Below are 22061 nucleotides of genomic sequence, written 5' to 3' on the forward strand. Positions count from 1 at the left end.
GCCACGTAGTCTTCTTTGTTCAAGACTGAACAGATTCAATTCTTTTAGCCTGTCTGCATATGACATGCCTTTTAAGCCCGGAATAATTCTGGTCACTCTTCTTTGCACTCTTTCTAGAGCAGCAATATCTTTTTTATAGCGAGGTGACCAGAACTGCACACAATATTCAAGATGAGGTCTTACAAGTGCATTGTACAGTTTTAACATTACTTCCCTTGATTTAAATTCAACACTTTTCACAATGTATCCGAGTATCTTGTTAGCCTTTTTTATAGCTTCCCCACATTGCCTAGATGAAGACATTTCTGAGTCAACAAAAACTCCTAGGTCTTTTTCATAGATTCCTTCTCCAATTTCAATATCTCCCATATGATATTTATAATGTACATTTTTATTTCCTGCGTGCAGTACCTTACACTTTTCTCTATTAAATGTCATTTGCCATGTATCTGCCCAGTTCTGAATCTTGTCTAGATCATTTTGAATGACCTTTGCTGCTGCAACAGTGTTTGCCACTCCTCCTACTTTTGTGTCGTCTGCAAATTTAACAAGTTTGCTTACTATACCAGAATCTAAATCATTAATGTAGATTAGGAATAGCAGAGGACCTAATACTGATCCCTGTGGTACACCGCTGGTTACACCGTAGTACACCGCTGGTACTTTAGGCCGCATCGAGCGTTCACACATGAGATAAGGTGGCCCTGGGTTGGCATAAACCGCAGGTGTGAACGGGATCTAAGTTTCTGTATTTAGTGCAAGTCAGATGATACTGAGAGGGTGTAGGGATATTCAAAATCATTTGAGAAATGGCATAACTCAGTAACTGTACCATCTGGGACTGAGATATAGTGCATCAACATTTATCGTGTCTATTAGTATTAGTATTACTACTGAAATGTCAAAATTGAATAAAATGTCTCCATCTTTCTGACCTTAAGATCTGTTACTTCTGTTACAAAGCAGTAGTTATATATCCCATTCAAACTTTAAATTAAAAAAAGGTATTTAAGGTAGTGAAAGTGTGTTTGTGGAAATACACATTTTATTTATTTGAGCAAATGGATTGATAAGCCAGCTGGTTTGTCCTGGGATTTATAATAGAGCTGATCTGAACAACATTGGAAACTGCTTACCCAGTCATTAGGAAACAAAATAATTTCCTGAGCAACTGAAAATAAGGAAATCTTTTAAAAAGGAATCAGCTTTACAAAGACTCATAACAATTGATATGCTTAATAACTCTAATAAAAACGTCTGATTTGTAAACGCACAGAGTTGGTGGGTGTTTCCCTCGGTTCTCTCCCAAGTATGCTAAAACCGAGATAAGGGCCTACCACTACTAAGGTCCTGGTAACAGTAGAGTTTGTTCAGAGTTTGTACCTGCTTCTGCAAAAAGACTGAACACATTTAACTTGGAGCATGAAGTTCACTGTGGCTTTGGAACTATCTGAGAGCCAGTCTGGATTTTGCCTGCACAAACCCAGTGTTCTTATATGAGTCACTTGCACTCAGTGAGGTGTGGTCTGTCCTGAGGTGACCCAGAACCATGGTGTTACACAGTTGGACTCGATGAAGAAAGAACTAGTAAGAAAACTACAGTGGAAATAAAGTGACGTGTCACTTGAATTCGATATAAGTGTGAACCCTGGCAAGTTTTTTTTTTCAGCATTTTCCCAACACTAGAGCTTGTCTAAAGCCAGGCACTCCTCCTTGGGTATGAGAAACATGCATAAAGTCAATTTTCACTCATCATCTTGCTCAATGTAGCTTATAAATGTGTGGGAGGGTGCTCAGCCCCTTACTTGTTTGTACGTGTTAGTCTCCACTACATCAATATATAGAGTTTTGTTCTTTCTGCATTCAAGTACTGGCTATATTAATGAATCTATGGCAAAGCTGGAACAGAATATATTTAAGTCATAGGTTTGCTCATCAGTGCTAGAACACTACAAAACTGACCCATGTTTACTGTACAAGCTAAGTAGCAAAGGGCTTTAATTAAATACATGCTGTATTGACTTGTAAATGTTTTTGTGCTTTCTAAAAATGGGAGAAGATACATGGTTGCTTTGAAAATGGCCACAGGTTTAGAAAACCTCAACCTGAAGCTTCCATCCATGTGCTGAAGGTTGAAGGCCATCCCCACTTAACTTTTGAGCTCTGATATTGTTTTCATTTGCAGGGGGAGTAATCAATTCCACTCATGTTACCAATAGGAACCCACAGCAAGAGATTATGTAGGTCCAAGTCATAAATAAATTGCAGTTTGAGTGAGTGAGAAAAATAAATATGAGTACATAACTTTAATTTACACTATTAGCTTCCATTAATTTGATTTCCTTCAAGTTTAAACATTTGGAGGGAAAAGAGTCAGGGTAACACGTGAAGCTGGTTTTTCCATTTCTTCCCTAACTTGCACAGCTTCAAAGATGTTAGTGGAACGAGACCTAAATGTTAATTCTTGTAACACGCTCTTTCTAAAAGCAGCACTTGGTCCCTGGTGTTGCTAAACTGCCTGCTTATCAGGTAGAACTCTATGAGGGGGTTCAGGACAGGACCTGTAGTTGGGCTTTACACACCAAACCCTTGAATTATTTATTCACTGGTGTTATTGCTTGCACTCCTCTCAATTATTTTCTGGGCTATTTATCAGGACAACCCACACAGTCACACCTCCCCCTTCAGCAAATGGGCTGACTCGCCTCGCCTCGCCTCATCGCAAATTGTCTCTGTGCCAAGGTGATGCTTTTAGGTTAATATGCCTGCTATGAGGGCACCTTACAGTTTTCAGGAAAGCATACAAAGACAATGTTTGTCATGGTTTGAAAGTCATTTTTGAAAACTTGTACAGTAACTGGACCATCGTCCTGGATAAACCTGTTAAAATATTATGCTCCTAAATACATTATCCATTGTGCTGGGGCTTCCACCTGATACAGTAAGTCCCATTACTCTGCTGTGAATTTTTTTCCACCAGAGCTGCATTATAAAGGGACTAACAGCCTTGAAGATTACCCTGTATATATTAGCAAGGTAAATTGTGTCAATATAGCTATCTCAGCTTTCAGTATTTAATATGCCAGAACAAATGTCATCTGTACAACAGGATCAGGCTTTGAGAAAAAAAAAAAACAACCTTTAGCACAACTAATGTTTGGAATTAACATCAGATCACTAATGTTGCAATAGACTTGCATGTTAATTAAAAACCTTATAAACATCAAATGTAACCACCGTATACTACTGTAGTTTTTTGTAAATTGCTGTTTAAAAAATTTGAATGACAAAGTGTGTGTATGTTTTGTCCACCGTATAGGCTGTGGTTACAGTAGCTTCAGTGTCTCCACACAAGAAAACAGCTCATAAAGTGGCTGGAATTGAAACCTTGAGAGCTGTGGTGTTGCCCCCAGTGTCCTAGCTGAAGTCGATTGCATGGCAAACATTTTCTGGCATGACTAGATTCCATCTGGACTATTTCTTTTATTCCAAAAAAAAAAAAAAATGTCAATGTTTCCTCGACTCCTACAAATGAAGACACATCAGGGGGTCTGTACAGTACAGTGCCTGTGTTAAAATATGTGCACTTAAAAGTATATTATAATAATCCAAACATACTTAAAAAAATAATAATAATAATAATAGGGCGATAACTGAATACTTATTGTAAAGATGCTGCCAATTAAGAGGAAACTCTCACAATATTAACAAGGTCTTATTTCTGGCATTCAACACTTTCTGAAGGAGTAAATATTGCCATTAAGAAAAACAAGCAATTTGCCAAAAAGCACTTGAAAATCACAGCCCATCAGTTCAGTTATTTACCAGCTGGCCACTTAAAAACTATCAAAATACAGTCTGTCTGCTACGTGGGGTGGATTTAAATCCACCAGTTGATAAGGAAAAATAGCCAGCGTTTCTTTTCCAAAAAAGGGTCTAGTTTGGGTTTCTGTTATTTTTTAAAGTGCATGCAAATGGTAATTATTGACTTATGTCTCTAATATTTACATAAGTTTTACATCTAAGCTTTACAAATCATTAGAAGTAGAAAACAGGAAAAATCCCAATTAGCCAATAATCCAGCAATTAACATGTTTAGTAGTGCTTAAGATATTTTAACAACCACAAACTTAAAAACAAAAATGTTTTCAGTATTTGTAAACAATGTCTACAGCAAAGCCCAGTTTACCGAGTTGCGTCCTTAGGGAAATCTGTTTTCATAATAACAAAATACGTTTTAATATGACTACGTTTCTGATACCAACAGTATTCCGTACCTTATGATGTATTTGATTGCAATACTGACATCAACAAAAATGATTACTGATATCAGGAATATATAGTTAATATCGGTGCATGCCTTAGAATTTCTGTTTCTCTTGGCCTGTGAATGTGTTGGAGAGCCGGACTCAGCAACTGGTTTTCCCATAACTATGTGGCTCATAGTTTTCTTTTTATTTGTGGATCCAAAGCTTTACACACACGTTTTGCCTCCAATTACTTCATGTTTTGATGTTTTTTGTTTGTTTTGCCATTTTTTTTTGGAATGCTCAAAAGGTTGTGTATGTACATTTTTTTATGAAAAATGTTCCCCTCATCATGGCAGAAGGTATTGAAATGTATTTTTTTTCATACTTAGTTCATCCCCACACCCTTAATATTCACAATGACTCCAAAGCCCCACCTGTTGCTCTGCAATTCTAATCAATGATGCAAACGCCCCCATTATTGACATGCTGCACACACTCTATTAAACCAACATACTGAGCAGACACACACACACAGGCATACAAAGTTTTCCCTTATAAGAGTACATTTATACATTTAAATATACGTATATTTAAACAACCTTACTTTTGTCATCATTATTTTGGCCTCTCATGTCACTTTTTTTTTTTGTGAGATCAGAATTAGGACTTTTTTACATCACAACAGTGGCTTGATTTTAACCATATACAAGTTTCAGTTCTAGCACTAATACAAGCAATCACTAAATTAGTAAATTACTTTTTTCTTCCTCAAATATTTAGTCATTTTATACTTGTATTTAACACGAGTCAAACAAGTTGGCTTATGTACGCACCCCGAAAACTTGCAAATAAACATAATTTTAAGTTGTCTTTTTAAAATTATTTTATAGCACTGTGACGCTAATATCTTGGTCTGACCACGAAAGTCTTCCCACATTCCAACACTACCAAGTCAGTGTGTGAGCTGCAGGTTTAAAACCTAACTTGCCTGAGTGTTATTAACTGTTCAACAGCACAGGTGGACTTATGAGGATTTGTGCCAAATACTTTTGGTTTCGAGGGAGGGGTGGGTGTGAATTTTTATATACCTCTCAAGGAATTTTCCTCACATGAATCAGTGACAATGTAGTACCTCAAGCACAAAGTTAAGCACTTCCCTTTCATGCTGTGAAGGATACAACAATATTGCCTGACAACAGACGGAAAGAGAGAAGATAGAAACCGACAGGCCTCTGATAAAAGGTTAGCACTGTTTAATTTTTTGTTGGCAATGTTTTTTGTTTATATATTATATTTTTTAAAGCTATGCTGTACTTTAACTTAAAGGGTTTTGCCTGTGAGCTAGAGACTCGCTCGACCGTAATACAGTGCCAGTGATCTTAAATTTACTGTACAGCTGTCTATGTAGAATCACAGAGCTTGGGTTGCAAAATTATTATTTGTAGGGTGGATCATGCTTGCTCATGCTTGCTCAGCAGATTTAATTAATTTATATTTGTGTAAATTGCCTTGTATGGTCCGGTATATGACTAATTGAATTGAAAACTTTCTGTGTTTATTGTTATCCTTTATGTCTCTTTCTCTCTCTCTCTCTCTCTCTCTCTCTCTCTCTCTCTCTCTCTCTCTCTCTCTCTCTCTCTCTATATATATATATATATATATATATATATATATATATATATATATAATTATACACATATGTGTGTGTGTGTGTACACACACAGGAAAGGGTTACTGATATTTCTGTTCCATTAGATCCAGTTTGTATATGCTTCACCTTGAGATGTATAATCAGTTGTCTGAATTATGAAGACAGTGGAGGATTAAACATTTTACAGTAATGTGCTTTAATTGATTAGGAGTGTTGCAACACAGTTGAACTTAATCATATTTTAATATACAGAAACAGAGTGTATTATGGCAAAAGTATTATGGCAACCTTATGATAATCTTTACTTAATGCTGGATACAATAATATTCCCTGACAACAGACCGAGGGAGAGAAAAAATAAAAACCTATAGGCATCTGACAGTATTTTCTGTTTGTTGACAATGTTTTTTGTTTATAGAATTATTTATTTTGTAAAGGTATATTGAACTTTAACTTAAAACGTTTTGCCTGTAAGATAGAGATTTGCTTAGACATAGTTTCTGTAACCTTCAAGAGGGGTATCTCTCTCTCCGTACCCCGCCTACCTCTGTAGTAAGCCATACTTACATTTTCCTTATGTCTAGATAATCCCCTAACAAATTGTCTTGAAACTTGTTTTACGTGTCCTGTTTTGTACATGTATATATACTGTTGATATATGATGTGTTCATCAACTTTTTTGTCATACTGATAGCTCTAATTTACAGCTGTGGCTGGGTGTGTGTGTTAGTGACATACTTGTGAATGTATGGTAGACATTTTAGAGATCATCTTTCATGCAATATAATTAATGCAATATAATTTTTTAGCTATCAGGCAGCTGCTGTTTCTGAAATCCTGTCCAGAATTCAGTATTTAAAAAAAGAAATAGTTGTGTGTTTGAAAAACACTGTAACAACCTTTTTAAGAGGATGGTTTACAATCATGGCCTCTCTGCCCTGCTGGCCTGGCTTTGTATTTTGTAGAGCAGTTGATTGTCTGGTCAGAAATATCAGCATATTTAATAAGCAAGTGGTCTGAGGGAATCGCAACAAAACATTGTTTACATTGTTTACATTGTTTTGCAATTAAATCTAACTTTAAATTAATCTTTGGCTGGCATTTCCATATCCTTCTAATAATGCTTTGCAGTGAACTCGCAGGTGTCCAACTGGGCTTGTGTGTTTATTTGTGGTTTTGCTCCATAGCTACTCTACAGTACAGGTTTGGTGAGTATGAATTGTGCCCATTTTTTTTTTTTTTTTTTTTTATATATATATACATGCTTCGGGGTTGGATGACTATAGGGAGGGGCACGTTTTTTGAGAAGGTGAGGGGGTGGGAGGAGTGTTTTTGCCAAACCCTTTTTCTTTTCTTTCTTTCTTTCTTTCTTTATAATAGATTTCATACATATTTTCTAATCGCCTTTAACACAGGAGGTAATTATAAATAACATTTAAAGGTATATTTGTGATATTTCAAGAGATTGCATTCCTTTACACTATGTGTTTCTGTTAGGCAATAAGCCACAACAGCGTGATTACCATATTAGTTTCATATGATTTATGAGAATGATGCATAATTAAGTGTCCTAAACGATCATTAGTGGCTAGTATAGTTTTCATGGTTTTGTGAATAATTGCCCTACACTCATTACAGTGAACCAGAGGACCATGTTTACTATGTATTGCAATAACATGCTGTATTATACCACAGTTGTTTTGTTTTGTGACAAATATTTTACTAAAATTGCTTACTATGACCATTGACTGTCTAAGAAAAAATTATATATGTTTTTTTTTTTCTCTTTTTTAAAGTGCTTATAAGGGTATATGCCTACTGTTTTGGTACAGTAAATGTAATGAAAGCAGTGTCCTTCAATTTATGGCACAGGAGTCACAATCTGCCTTAGAAAGCAAGGATGTGCAGCACCAATTAATCTATACCCCTCACTGGCAACCATTTAAAGAACATCTGTTTCTGGCAAAGTTTCTGCTAAAAGTCAACACAGTTATTCCTAAAAAATGATTGGGTTGTAGAGCAACCGGGTCTGTTGGTTGTGTTGTTTTTCATTTTGTACAGTATTGACTTGATTACCTACCATTGCCCACCTATTATGATTCTTAAATTATTAAGTAATAGTTTAAGGCTGCTCACAAGCCCCTAAATTAACACTTTGAGTTCTTTATTTCTGGTTTGGTACCTTAATTACAAGTTGGAATAAATTGCTTTTGTTGCTTGATCAACTGGGACACATCATGTTAATGTTTTGGAAACCATTATTTGTAGCCGACTTTCATACCTCAAACACTCATATCTAAATGCTGGGTACTGCGAAATGCCTGTGTTGCAGCATATAATGTACGAATCAATTTTCTGCATCTGCCGTGCCCTGTCACTGTCTCTGTTGCCCAAGCTTGTTAGGTCTGGGTGATTGACGGCCCAATGGTCTCTCTGCCCTTCCAGGTTGGCTCGTATTAATTAGTGCTAGAAAGCCTGAGGGGAAGCAGAGGTGGCAGGCTGCTGAAATTTAGGTCTAGCTGTGCAGCGTCTGAACAAACTGCCAGCTTATGAATGACCCTTTAGCACCGAAAAAAGTGTCCTTATTCAGCATTCAGGATTTTAAATTGTAAATATATAAATTCCTACTGAAGGTATTCTTCAAGAAACAAGTTGCTACCACGGAAACTGCAGTGAAATTATAATTTCTGTTGTTTTAAAAGTCTGATACCTTTATAAAAGCATAGCAAAGTGTACTAAAGTACAGTGAAAACATGGTAAAGCACAGAGAAGTTGCTAAAGCATATTTAAAAACATGTAAAACCAGGGTAAACGCATGTAAAAGTGCAAAAATGTCATGGTAAACTTTTATAATGGTAATGCAATTTAATTCAATATCATATGTTCATAACTGTAATAACAAAATAAAATAAAGAAGAATATTATGCAGTACATAATGCATTAACTAAAGTTATCGCTGGTCCCATTTCCTTCGGCTGAACATTTCTTGTATTTTATACTTACATTTGGAATTTGCATATATGTTTATGTCAGTGGTAAACTCATTCTAGCTAATGGTCTTCTTGTAATCAGACCATGTGACCTAAAGCAATGGTAACATGATGCAGCAGATTATGTAGCGTTGTATTTTAAATAATTGCATGCATCTCTAAATAAAAAAAGACGTGAACACTTTTAAAGCTTTGGTTAGCACTCCTGTAACAGCACAGAAGTTTAAACTAAAACCGTACAGGACTTGTATCCTAGAAAGTGGTTGCAGCTTACAATACCAAAATAAAGTGGGACCCAAATTCCCTAGTGGTTTTTATGAGCTGAGTCACCCTCAGAATCCCACACACATATCCCCTTCAATTGGAATAAAACTGGCGATTTTAAAATGTCAGCACAAAGCATTTCTCTCTCTAGTATGTTCATGCAGTGACCTCTCAGCAACTGCAGATTGAGAGCTGCGGGGGTGTGGGTGTTGGCCTTGAATTAGTGAACACAAGGCTTTCTGTATGAGGGAAGGGAGATAGTGAATTGTGCATACATACGCATCTTGAGAGTCAAGGAGTTTGCTACTGCTGTTGCTCCTGAACCAGAAGTGAGCAATGGTAGACATTGACGTTGAGGAGCCCAGAGATTTCCAATAATTCCCATCCAACACTACCTTTGCATAATGTACTACAGGCTATTGGAGGTGGGGAGGAGTCCCTTCTTGAACAAAAGGTGCAAACGATCAACTTTGGTGCCAGTATGGAAAGAAGGCTGAATACAAAGTAACATAGACTGTTTCCAAGTACTGGGGGGTGCTTTCCAGGAGTGAGCTCTTTCACATACTGTCCTGCATATTTTGTGTCACTAGACTTTTTTTAATGATGATTTTTTGTAAAGTATGAGTCCTGCCACACATTGGCTGAACTGGTATCACAGATTAAGAAACATTATAAACCATTGTTGTGTATAGAGGTTGAGACCCAAATAATTCTCCCCCTCTCACCTCTAAAAAATATGTGTTTAAAGTACTACCTCATCTTTTCACAGGCAGGCTTAATTGTACATTGTAAGGACCATATTCTATGAGCAAACTAGACACCTCCAACTGAAACTCTTGTTGGGTAGAGATGTTAAAAAAAAGTAGTTCTTAAACTGTTTTTGATTTCTTAAATGAGTCACCTGAGTTGTTTATTGTAAGCTTTAACTTATGAATAGTGGTTTAATTACCCACACACCTGACAGGATGGTTCTGGGTGGGAGGTATGGATTAAATTTGTATTTTGACCCTCACAGATTGTCACCAGAAATTCGGTTCTAATCTGTAGAGGGCTAAAGAAATGTGATGTCTGCCCCCTGCAGCGGTGGCTTATTTTCAAGCAGCCCTATGTGGTCCAGTACAAAAACTTTTTTTTACTATACAGTCAATTTATGAAGGAACAAAATAATTCAACAGGAACTACTAGCAACATTAATAAAAAGTGGGTGCCGTGTTTCCATAGACATCTTTTAATGGCTGGTCCCTTTTTTAATATGGCTGTTTTTGTACATTTGCTCAGATGTCTTGATTTGTTGCATTTTGTAAGAAAGAAAACCTGGGTATAAGGTCTTGCGACTACCGGGGGATGGTTTCAAGACAAAGCCAGCTAAATTCTGGGAAAATTGAACTCTATTCTGGTGATGCCTTTTCCAAATCTAGTCAGGCAGTAGCACGACAAGAGAGACAAAAAAAGAGATGGCTATCTGGTGGTCGTGTACCATTGACATGTCTAGATCTGTACCGAAACAGAAGTAGAATGACAGTCAAATGTTTGGAATAAAGTTGTCCTATGGTATTCCCATAAAGTTGGCTGTGAGTAACAACTGGACAGTCAATATTGAGGCAAAGTAGTTACTCATGTTATTTTGGAATAAAATGTGTAGTAAAAGAGGAGAATAACTGTGACTTTAAGAACAGGACCTAACTTTATTCCACTCTCCTTTTATTTGCACAAATTATTTTAAGTATGTGCTAGTTGTAGAGAAATTGGCTACATCTTTTTCTCCTTGTTGAAGGAGTTCAAGAAAGGTGGATTTTCCTGAAAATGCTTTCTTATTGAGGTTGGGGTGAATTTACAAATGTAGATTGTAAGAAATTTAAGACACATTTCAGTGTGTTTCTGGATTATCTCAGTGTGCTGTGTGTTTCTGGATTGTCTCGGTGTGCTGTGTGTTTCTGGATTATCTCGATGTGCAGTGTGTTTCTGGATTATCTCAGTGTGCAGTGTGTTACTGGATTATCTCAGTGTGTAGTTGTCCCTATGTTTCCACATGTGTGCAGGAAGTTTCAGAAACAAGGAATCACGTTTTTCCAGAGTACATTTTACTTTTGGCCAATCAAGAGTTAATTTTTAAGCATGTGGAAGCTGCTAAAACCAACAATTTCGTTGATATTTACACAGACGTACCATTTATATATAAAATATTACAGCTGCAGCACTAAATGCATTATTATATTTATTTCCATTTTTTGACTGAAAGGAGGAAAGATGTTATATTACAGAATGTTTCCTGAAAATGAATAAATTATTAGCATATATATATATATATATATATATATATATATATATATATAATATTATATTTTAACATAATATGCTTGTGGCTGTGGAATTGCTGCAAACAATTGTTGCCTGGGTGATGCACTTAGCTTAGTTAAGAACTGTGCCAGCTCTGCCCAAAGGAAGGATATTTTTTTAGGGCTGAAGAGAACTGTTCCTGCTTTACCTTAGAGTAAATGGGAAAATGAGAGCTATAGTTATTCTTTCCAGAAGGCGAACTTTCAAGTAAAATATAAAAGCCTCACCAATTACACGATGAATGTAATTAGTAGTAGTAGTTTTGTTTTTTGATTATATATATATATATATATATATATATATATATATATATATATATATATATATATATATATATATATATATATATATATATATATATATATATATATTGTAAACGATCCTCGCACTCACGGAGTTCGTTGCCCCTTTAAAATAGACCCAGGACACAAAAATTGATTTTTTACGGCGCTGACGCGCACTTTTTAATAAACACAGAAATGAAAACAAAACAAACGCCTAGCTCCCTCTTGGAGCTCTGACTAAACATAGACTGGTTCCTCACTAAACCACAGGACGGCTAAGCCGTTTACCTGACAAACACCAAAACGGGCTTCTCTCAGCACTCTCTTCAATACGACTGGACACACACGCAGTCGGGCTCTTCACTCAGCACTTCACCTTCAATACGACTGGACACACACGCAGTCGGGCTCTTCACTCAGCACTTCACCTTCAATACGACTGGACACACACGCAGTCGGGCTCTTCACTCAGCCCTTCACCTTCAATACGACTGGACACACACGCAGTCGGGCTCTTCACTCAGCCGCCCCGATCAGTCTGGCTGCCTCTCAAATACCCTGCACCTGTCTCTAATTTATAATTACGACCAGGTGCCGAGGATTAACTAAATCATTAAAACAATTACACAATTAAACCCCATAACACCCAAATGTGCATTCTCACAAGGTTTTTAGCAGGGAAGGATTTTAACCCCCTCCCTGGTACCTTATATATATATATATATATATATATATATATATATATATATATATATATATATATATAGTTTTTTTTTTGCTACATCCTACAACAAGATTCCAACGCAAAAAAAAAGTTCAATTTCACTCCGTCCTACTTTTTCTGGCAAGGTACTTACTGGGCATGCTGGGATGATGAATGGGGAACTGTCCACCTGCTCCACACAGGCTTATTTGGTTTGTTTGTGGCCTATGGAGTCTGTGCAAGTCTGTGTCCACAATTCTTATCTCAGAATTGGCAGGTGTCTTGTAGTATATCTATACCAGATGTAGAATTCACAACATTAGAGTAAATTCTACGCAAGGGAATAATTTGAGAAAACTAAATCATATCTCATTTGTGTACTAAAACAATGGGGGCAATGAGGACACAATTACTGTGAATACCACCCAGCATTCACAAGGAATAGAGCATACACACACACACACAGACACTCACACTCACACACACACACACACACACACACACACACACACACACACACACACACACACACACACACACACACACACACTAACTATTACTATTGGCATGTACTTTTGTGTTTAGTTATGGGTGAGTTAAAATAAAATGAATCATTGTGACCAGCCAGATCACAATATAAAGACCAGCTCACCATCAAGACCACCCTACTATGTCACTCTTTTTCAGAATATTGTACTCCGTCCCTTTGCTGGCTGTTATAGAGGGATTCCACAGTTTTTACTCTTTTTTCTCCTTTTCCTGTTACAGAAAGAACTGCCTCAATTAGACAAGAAAACTGGCTGCTGTGCAGAAACGAGAGACGGACATCCAAACAGGAGTAACACATGTGAGCAGCAGGTAGTGCTTCCTTTTGCAAACACACCAATCACAACCAGCCTGTTTCAAAACGGTAGTTCTCTGCCAAACTAACACGTTGGAAAGGACAAGCTAAATGTGTCAAAATGAATATTTACCAAACTAACAAGAAAAGGAAAAGGGTTTTGTGTCTGAAGCGGATGATGTGATTAGTTGAAAGACATTTCCTCACACGTTTTTATTTTCCTGTTGTAAATTATTAATTTCTCCTCTTTTAATGCCTTTGGTCGTCGTCTCTTTATTTCATTTTGGTTTTGTTAAGCTCATACAAGAAACAAGGCATCTAAATTCGGTCATAACTTTAAACAGTGTTTCAGAAAGACATTGATAAAGACTCATCTAAATGTTTGTCCAAGATTGTACTATTTATTTAATTTTTTTTTGTATTTCTATGAATTAAAGATTAGTCCAAATTATGCAAAAGCTGTGTTAAATTATTCCACAAATCAATGGATTAATTTGCAGTCTCAGCTCTGTTTGACAAATGCCTACAGATAATATGAGGATAAAGTGCTGTTGTACAAAGATTACCTAACTTCTATTTCCAAATAGCTGTTATTGAGGTACACCAGGTGTATTGACTATTCATTTTTAGTTCTCGGCTATATCTCCAACCTGATCTGAGTGTCCTTTTAAGCAGAAACTGAAAATTGTGAAAAGTTATACTGAATTGTGTGATGATTCTGTTTGGTGAGGTCCACAGGGGCTCAGTTGAAGCCACCAGCCTCAATTGGTTTAATGTTTTATCGACCAACTCTGAAACGCAACACTGAGGTTTAATACCTGTGTCCAGGTAAAGGTTTCCCCTGAGCCTACCTTGTGTCTGTGCCCAGCTCTGTCCAGGAGCCAAGTGTGCTTTTCAGAACTCGAGGATCTTCACAGTCCTATCAGAGGGTAGCCCTGCAGCAGGTCTGAGTTCCAGACTTAAGAAGCAATCAAGAGCGATGGCTGTTTTGCCAGTCAGTATTTAGTGGGTTTTGTGTTTATTTACCTTGTGTACAGCCAGGAAGAAGCTTGTGGTCTTGGTTAAGACTCCTATGGGACTGGCCAAATGAGTTACAGAAACATGCAATAGAGTTTAATTACAGGATCCCACACCTCAAACAATTTATCAAATCATTAGATCTGTGTATTAATAAACAAATACAAATATAGAAATCAAAAGAGAGAGCATACGTTGGAGTAGTTTAACTTGGAACAATTGATTTATCCTCAACTGTGAGAGTCCCATAATTATTAGTTACTGCATTTAGCCCATATATTTAAAACTGGCTGAGCACAATAATATAGGGGGGGTGTGACGGTGGGATGGACACGTCCATGTCTCTATGAACTTGACAAAGCACCATGATGCTATCAAACAGTTACCCAGAACAAATGTTAAAGCTTTTTTAAAATCAACGTGGTACAGTTTTCATCTGACCTACATTGAGCATTCAGAACTGATAGAAGTATACGAACTTGGCTCCCTGGTTTGAGTACATGAGGTTCTATGAACGGGCACATTATGTATCTGCATACAGTTTATTAACACAAAAAAAATAAAAAATAAAAGAATCTTCTTGGTCAAAATCCTGTGACTTATTCCTACCATATTGTAGTCATGTGACATTAACATTTATGAATGGTAAACCATATATATACCATATATATATATATATATATATATATATATATATATATATATATATAAGTAATCCAGGGCTGGCAATAGAACCTGAGACAAGCAAAGTGATTGGTCGAGCAAGGTTCCAGTATACGGACACCCTGCAGGGCCTTACTACATATATATATAATACTCACACATTTTTGCGTTGACTATACTTTATAATACTTTGCTCTGCAGTTATCATGGTATACAGTAAAATAAAGTTTTTTAAGGGCGTTTGGTACCTCCTAGTGAAATCTAGTGTTATTATCCAGTAGCTTCATTCCAGTAAAAGCTCGCAAAAAATTAGCTTCTTGGTCCTACTATACTATACCTGGCAGGTAAAGACAAAAATGGAATACTGGATAAAGAATAACAGTTGAATGACAGTGGAATGAAATAATCATATTTTAATTATGGCACCAGGATGCTACCATAACCATAGCTAAAGGATTGTTTAGTCAGTATGCCAGCCATTTTGCAGTGCCCTTCTCCAGACAGGAGGCAGGAGCAGCTGTGTGTGCTTTTGTGACGACCAGAGAACAAATGCAGCATTTCCACTGGACACATCCATGTTTTTATTTCAAATACTACAGATGAAAGTTTTGCTTATTTCAGGCAAGCTAATTGTCCTTCCCTGGGGAATAAATTGAACTATTCCAACACCAGAAATGTTCTTCAGTGGCACATTGACAAATCACATGAATATGCATGATCAGTGCTGGGCAGTTCTTAGGGCATCAAAAATAATAAATATCAATATATTAAACCCCACAAAGTCAGACATTAGGTAAAAGTCAGAGCTAACAGATTTTTTTTTTTTAAATACTTAATTGTTGTCCTTTGTTTCAGTTAATTTTCCATTTGTTTGCTTTCTCACCATTATAACGAGAGAGGGTTCTGGTCAAGAAAGCCTGTATTTGTCTGTCTCTGAGGGTATGATTTTGGAAGGGGTTGGGGGTTGTTCTTACAGCCCCAGCCAGAATTTCAGGCCTGATTGACTAACAGTCCATATTAATTGCCGCAGCCTTCTGCTTGCTGGGTTTTATCTTTTCAAATAATGCCTGAGCCTTTCTTGCTGGTGTCATGGGACAGTTTAAAGCTTGTGCTATTAAGTGCTGCCTTGCTGTGCTGTACGGGATTTACAACATCCTAAACCAAAGGCTGCTTTCTAAAACTGGGTAAAGCTTTCCAACTTCAGTAGTAAGGAATTATTCTTAATACAATATACTTGCTTTTGATGTTGAGAGCTGAGACTTGACAAGGAAACTTTTAAACTGAGGATTCTGGATAACAGACATAAGAGTTTTTCATATAATCCTAACAATATAACCCCCTCTCCTACCCCCCCAGTCCCATTGTTCAAAGGTGTCAGTGCACCACTTTTTTTTGTAGTTGGTGGGTGCTGAATCCACTTCTGCTAACAGCTGTTCTAATGTTTGTGCAAAATGCTTTCCCTGTAATTCTGACTGTATAAAGGCCCTTCACGAATTCACTGTTGTTTCACAATTGTATGTCTAAGTCAGGTAACGAAAAAACAGGGAACACTGTTGTGGTCAAAATAACTAACCATTTTACCTTTACTTCTGATGGGATTTTTGCATAGCACGTGCTTTGTGGATAAATTCTGTAACTTCAGATCCTGAAGGGACAGTCAGTCAGAATGTTACACACACCCCAGTGAACTGGCCTGAAAGCAGGAGCTTAACAGTAGATTGTGCTAGTGGAGTACCTCCTGTGCCATTGGAAGGGCAAGACCTTAAATGAACTGTATAAAACTAGTTAAAAACTGTTTTTTCTTGCTGGTTTGATACGTTGCAGTTGCTCTATTTCTAATTATCAGAGCTTCGATCGAGACAAAATCTGCAGCAGTACTGACTTTAGCTTTCTCCTATGAAATGTTTGACTAAGAATCCTCTGACCGATGTAGTTTATTTTATCTGCTTTTTATCTGAACAGCTTTTCTCTTTACATGTGTATGTGTAAAACAGTGGCTTCTCAGGTGATTGTAGATGATGATGATGATACTTCACTCCTGTAGCAATCATTGAGGTAACTGTGTGGACTCCACTGTTATCAGCATCTCGCCACTGAGAAGAGGTAATTAAAAAAAAAAAAAAAAAACAACAACAGAATGTAAGGTTGCATACAGACAAAAGTGTGGGTTTGATCATGCTTTAGTTCACTTATAATACTGTGTACAATACATTGTTGTGCTTGAGAAGGTAGTTGAAAAGGAAAACTATTGGTAGGTAAATCCCAATACCTAATGGAATAAGCTTTGAGAAAAAATAAATAAATAAAAGTCTCTAATATACTCCCAAGAATATTCTTCAATGGTTACATGAGTTTTAGGTAATTTGATGTTTGTCAAATAATGTTTTAGCATTAATGCATATTGTACTGTTAAGTGTTTTATAGCTGTGTGCTTACAAAGCTCTGGCTGTGGAAGTGCCTGGTAGTCTGTACATACATGTTTATCCACTTGTGAAGCGTGGAGGATCATCTGCGGATATATGGAGCTTCCTTCCCATCTGTCTGTAGATATTATGTATGTCACATTTACATTTTCATATCTTAGGGATGTAGATGATGATCTACTTTTTTACGATACAGATCGCTCTTTTTGTATTTACAGCTGTAGCAAAGGAATCAACTTGCCCGGTATCAGGTGCATCTTCCCCTTTCTAAATTTAAGTGTATATGAATACTCTCTTATTCATAGAGTTTCCCTTGGAACAGCTGTGTTGTACAGAAGTTCCTGTTTTTAGTTTTGTTTAGTTTTAGTTTTTATAGCTGTGGTGTAAGACCATTGGAAAATGATTGTTATTGCAATGTTATTAAAATGATTCTAGTAGCTAGGGAATCTTGCCTGCAGGTATTACTTTTTAGTTTATTTTTTATTTTTTATTATGAATTGTTTTTTAGCACCACCTGGAGTCTGACTGTTTCACTTGGAGTCTGTAATTCTCCAGTGGTACAGAATGCAGATGTTATGCAAAGGAACTAAACCATGTGGTCTGTGATTGACTATGCATTAGATCTGGAGCAGTTGGCTATTAGAAGTTTTTCAATGTTGAGCCAGCTGTATCTACCAGAGCAGCTGGATGTTTTTTTTCATCACTGAAGCACAGGAGTGTGAAGCCCTTTTTTAAATAAGTGTTCACACCTTTAGGAGTCTATGCTGATAGATGCAGTTCCATAGAAATTGTAATAATAGCGTTGTACAAGTGCAAACTATTTGTTTCTGTCTGTGATGGTTCACTGTCAGTCCTGTTGGTTAGAGACTGAACTGAAGGAAAATGTGCTTTCAAGAATACAGAAGCTACTTTAGAAACTATAAAAGGCAGGATTCTAGGGGGAAAATTGCATTGAATTTGGCTGCTAAGTTATTTTGATCTGACACCTGTTCTCTTGTGGCCTCATATCGACTGAATTCAGGTGCTCTCAGTCAAGTCCTTCATGGTTATGTCAGACAACTGTCTTAAATTGGCACTCATTTAGAGTAATGAGTAGCTTTTGCTCGATAGGGGCTGTCGGTTGAATAAGCAACAAGACTGCATTACCCTCCAATCTGTGTAGACAGTGGTCTCAGTGTGGCTTCAGGGTGGAGAATATACCCACTGTTATACACCCTTTGGCCTTAATTGCACTTGAGACTAGTCTACGTGTTCAAATCCCAGATAATTACCTATAAGCTTTTTTTTCCAGTTACGCGGCTGCTCAAGCTATTTAATAGTTTCGGTTTAACAAAAACAAAGTCAACAATATATTGCATTTTACCCAAAGTAACCCCCTAAAGAACATGTTCCACAGCTAAAAGAGAAATTGTACAATGCTTCTATTTTACACAAAAGCATTCTTGACAAGACTGGATGGTCTGTATGATTCTAAAACATATATCTTTACATTCTGACAATTGTTACTTTACAAAACCATTGTGAAAATATTGGAAAGCTCCAACATGCAGGTATCTAATATAAAATGTGAATATGAGAACCGGAAATACAATCCTAGCATTCCCAGATTTACCGGAACTCACTTATTTGAAGTACAACTCACTCGTTTTAGGAGATACCTTTTCCTCCATATTTAAAGTGGCCTCACTCTTCTAGTAAAAGAAAGGAAAGTCAATGAATTTTGATATAGTATTCAAAAACCGAACAGCTATTTTATTTTCAAATCAATCTCATTTTGATGTTTTGACTTTGAAATCTCTGGTTTCATATTATTGGTTAGTGTTGATACTGGCCTGATGATTGTGTTAGTTTTAGGTTTATGCCTCATGTTTGCAGGCCCCTTAAATGACATGTGCTGTGAGAAACTGTCGTTACGGTTTACTGTTGGGCAAATCTCCTTGTCAGTTTTGAAAGCACAACGCTGAAACACATAACTCCAGTCTCTCTCGTTAGTGTGATAAGTGATTATATCAATGCCACGATCCCCTACACTACCACAAAATAATGTAAATTAAAATCCATATTTTTATGGACCTATAATGATTGTTTGGTTATAGGGATTTGCAAGGCATGATATGCTAGTGATGGCTTCCACTGTGTTATGATTTATTGCTGAATGCAACATTTATTTAGGTAACATTTATCCCAGGTTAAATGTTACATTTAAAATATAGCTTTCTTTATGGATGTTTAGTATATTTTTACATAGTTTAGTCTTCAATGCACTGTACTACACCTGTTTAGTTTATGTTAAATACAGGTCATTTTAACTGCAGAAAGTCACATTTAAAAAGGGGAATATGTTGCTTAAATGTATTTGAAAAAATATATGGGATGCTACATCTTTAAAAAATGACCTTCATTGTGAAGTAGTGTGTGTACTCAGTGGACTGATGTTAGTGAGATTGGTAAATAGGCCTCTTGAACTTTCTCACTGTCTGGTTTCCTGTCCTGTTATTTTCCATTACCGGTAGTTGATGATAAGTACAATACCAAAGATGAATGAAAAAATTCAACAAAAGCAATAAGTAACCCCCCAAAAGCAAACGTGCTGCAAAAAAGCAAATCAACAGAAACAGAGGGTCATATTACTTAAGTTGGTTTAAAATGACACAGTATTCTGTGGCAAAAAAGTCTGAAAATAGTCTCCATTTGCAAACCAGAATCAGTGGTTGTAAAGATATACATTGCATAATAATATTAATAATAATAATCTACATGCCCCCCCCCCCCCCCTTTCCTACTTCTAGAAAGAAATATTACAGGGTTCCAGTTTGGGTTGGGGCCAAATTTACAGTATTGTGAACTTTCTTTTTTGCCTCCTCCTGCCAAAGTCATTTTAACAGAAAACTAAAAATTCATTTTGTCTGACCTAAATCAAAGGGTGTCTGAGCCATGAGATTATTACATACTGTGCTTAACTTGTTTTGTGGAGGAGGATGGGGTGTTATTATCTTTCAGCTACCCACCCTGCTATAAAAACTGGTGGCGCGACATCTCAGCATTGCAGTGCTCTTACTTTCCTCCCTGCTGTGGTACACAGGCTGCATTCTTGCCTCTATATTCCCCTCCAGGCTATTTTAAAGGGAATTGCATCTAATTTATTTTTTACCTGGATATTCCATTTTTTTTTTTCCATTTTTAATTGGTGTATGAAGAATTTCAGTTGTGAATGCAAAGCTGGCTTCTCTGTTGTCTGATGTAGAGATGAGAAAGGTCACATTGCATCTACTTCTTGCCTCAGGGAGAAACTTGAACATTTAAAAGGTGGGTGGTGTTTTTAACAACGAATTAGCCAGCCTGCTCATGGTTGATCTGAAGGGACACAGGTCGCTGTGCAGCAGGATTTTGTTCTTTGTGTTTCAATGCTTTGAAATAGAATTACAGCAGAGCAGCATGTGTTCACAAAAAAACAGTATTATAGTGGCTCACAGAAGTATCTGGGCAGTAACACAGACAGCGTCTCAAGAAAATTAAAATGCAGCATTTATTTAAGATCACGAAAATACATACTGAGTACCGTTACTGAGTGTTTGTTGTACAGAACTATAGTTTGGATTTCAAATAAGCAATATATTGTACATTTCCATGTCCAATATTTTAGCCAAGCAAAACACGCCTGCATTGACCCCTATATAGAACATTTTGTTGTACTCCAGTATGCAGTTTACAGCATCTTTGTGAAGGGGAGATTAAACTTTGATTTTAAGGAATCAGAAATTCATACAATGTCAAGTAGTTTCCCACTAGTGTTGTAAAATTACAAAACCAGTGTGGACTATTTTGAAAATAATACGAGACACCCTGCTTTCAATAGCTTTGATAAACAGGCACGATTAAGTGTTTTTTTTTTTCCTTAAAAATATTGTATTGAGAAATATACAAAAAGATTTTCTCTATCTTACTTTCACTCTGGTAATTGTATGTGTACTGCGTTGATGAATGGGAGTGGGGCGGGAAAGACTAAAAAAAGCTTTCTGCTCAATGTTATCTGTTCTTGTTAACATTTTAGGTGTGGTGTACTTCATAATAAGTCGCTCTATAGATAAAAAGCTCTGCCTGACACTAAAGCATGATGTGGTTGGTTCAGCAGTGCATTTTGTTAGCTTCAGCTCAGGTCTGAGCACATCACAGAAATAATCATTATTTTCATTTCTAACAGTTCAACTCAATTCAGGCCAGTATTTCTTTCAACATCATGCACACAAGACACCTTGGTATAACACTGATCTTTGTTCAATATAATCAATTGAGCAGAATTAGTGTGGGGGTGGATGCAACAAGAACACAAGGTCAACAGCACAAAGAGGTATGAAAAGAGTTACAGTGCTCAAACATGTACGTCACATTTGCAATTTGTTGTGAAGTCCTGTGTGGTTTTACTTTTGTTTTCACAAAGTATTGTTTTGTTGTTGGTCTTGGTGTAGCTCTCCACTTCAGTGCCAACAAATAAATTTCTCAACCATGTTATTTCCAAGCGAGGCCTTTTTAGAGTTAATTGACAAGGGCGCATTTGTGAACTGAAGGCCTGCCTAATTGTGTTATGGTTTCTAAAACATCTACACTACCCCATTGTGGTATGAACCATTTTTAGAAACG

At 36.7% G+C, this 22061-nt stretch overlaps 1 protein-coding gene across 6 annotated transcripts in view; it reads left to right on the forward strand.

The window, feature by feature from the left end:
• LOC121303821 (zinc finger and BTB domain-containing protein 7C-like) overlaps window positions 1-22061 on the forward strand; it is a 68243-nt gene that overhangs the window by 21722 nt on the left and 24460 nt on the right. For 2 of the 6 annotated variants that reach the window (XM_041234646.1, XM_041234637.1), the window contains exon 2: window positions 13248-13337. The gene's annotated coding sequence lies outside the window, so the exon portion shown is untranslated. Of the gene's footprint in view, window positions 1-5350; window positions 5493-13247; window positions 13338-20563; window positions 20730-22061 lie in introns of those variants that run through there. The other 4 variants (XM_041234653.1, XM_041234627.1, XM_041234662.1 and 1 more) reach the window with 4 other exon arrangements.

This window comes from Polyodon spathula, chromosome 2, assembly GCF_017654505.1.
Source record: "Polyodon spathula isolate WHYD16114869_AA chromosome 2, ASM1765450v1, whole genome shotgun sequence".
Classification (NCBI taxonomy): domain Eukaryota; kingdom Metazoa; phylum Chordata; class Actinopteri; order Acipenseriformes; family Polyodontidae; genus Polyodon; species Polyodon spathula.